Source organism: Sinocyclocheilus grahami, unplaced genomic scaffold (genome assembly GCF_001515645.1).
Source record: "Sinocyclocheilus grahami isolate Dianchi unplaced genomic scaffold, SAMN03320097.WGS_v1.1 scaffold11774.1, whole genome shotgun sequence".
NCBI classification, from domain to species: Eukaryota; Metazoa; Chordata; class Actinopteri; order Cypriniformes; family Cyprinidae; genus Sinocyclocheilus; species Sinocyclocheilus grahami.
The window spans coordinates 1-1,427 of NW_015514033.1; the positions used below are offsets into that span (position 1 = coordinate 1).

At 36.2% G+C, this 1,427-nt stretch overlaps 1 long non-coding RNA gene across 1 annotated transcript; it reads right to left on the reverse strand.

The window, feature by feature from the left end:
* Window positions 1-6: 6 nt before the first annotated feature.
* On the reverse strand, window positions 7-1,090 carry LOC107578750 (uncharacterized). Its single transcript, XR_001608380.1, has 3 exons — window positions 953-1,090; window positions 470-601; window positions 7-185 (listed from the first exon to the last, which is right to left on the reverse strand). It is a non-coding gene; the product is annotated as an uncharacterized lncRNA (long non-coding RNA).
* Window positions 1,091-1,427: the final 337 nt, after the last annotated feature.

Here is a 1,427-nt window from a genome sequence, read left to right on the forward strand (position 1 = left end):
AACACCTTTCTTGCACACTTGTATGGGTCCAAATAAACCAGAGTTAGTGTCCCGAACAGGATCGACAGCAGAATAGTACAAGTAGGAAAGACAAGGAGGATCACTGCTGGAGGGACCTTCAATTACTTTCCAACGGTAGGTGAATTTTTTACCAGGAGCCACAGAGGCTCCAGCTTTCTGAGTACCTGTGGAGAAAAAAGATTCTAAAATCTTTGACTTATGACTTAAAACTTAAGACGTATGCTTTGTGTTTTCAATATTGTAGCCAAATGTTGCGCAATGTGTGTATGAAGCAGTCAAATATTATTCTTTGTGTTCATTGCTGTTCAGTTTCCAAATAAAAAGTCACAGCAGAGGTTCTTAAGCTTTGTGTGAATGCCCTCTACTTTGCTTTCGCCTCATTCAGAACCCCTAAAATGAAGATCTATGTGTATATCTGTGTGTATAGCTGTAGCTGTAAATGACTGACCATCCTGATACTTTGCTCCTTCGTAGGCCTTCTCATAATGCAGACCGTGTGGCTGAAGGCTGTAGTCCTGTGTGGCATTGTTAAAGAATGTCACAATGATAACATCACCAGTCTCTGCTTTAATGACCGGACCTACAGTGGGGAAGGGGTGTAGAGAATCATTTAAACTACATGAATAAAAGTGAAAAGCACTCATACGTCACAGCATGATATTACCTCTAGGACATATTCCCATACTTCTTATTTAAAAACTTGAAAGTTGGCAGGAAGTCAAAATTAACCATATTTTTTCTTTATTGTATGTTACTGGTCTTATTGTTAACCATTCATATATGCATTCTTTTTTTTTGACCTCTTAAATCATTTAAATGTTGCAGTTAAGCCATTCAGGTCAGTTGCCAATTTCATCTCAAGTCAACTTTAAAATATTATCAAACACATATCAGTGTTCTAAAACATGTAAGACACAAGTGAGGATTTTACCCAGAATTCCAAGATGCACATCTGAGCCCGCAATATGTGTTTTGGTAGTAAATGTGTCATCAGTGTATGAAATGTATCTGGCCTTCAGATATTTTCCACCCAGCTTACCACCATCACGACTGAAGTACGGTTCAGAGTCGCTGCAGGGAAAGAAAGACATTAATGTAAAAACTCTAATACAATGACAACATTAACATGCATATTATAAATAAAAAATAAAAGTAAAATTACGTATAACTAAGAGATAATACCAGACCCGCAAGCAGCAATTATGTGTAATAATTACATTAATTACATCAATTCTAAATAAATAAACTCTTTTTATATATTTACAGTTGTTTTCTACGGCTTCTTTCTGTTTTCAAGCATTGTATGTGTACTAACGAATAGTGGAAAAAGTGTATCCAATCAGAATTTATTCAATAACAGTTACAAGCAAAGCTTAAGTCTGAGCACCACTCTAGTGTGTTTTGAG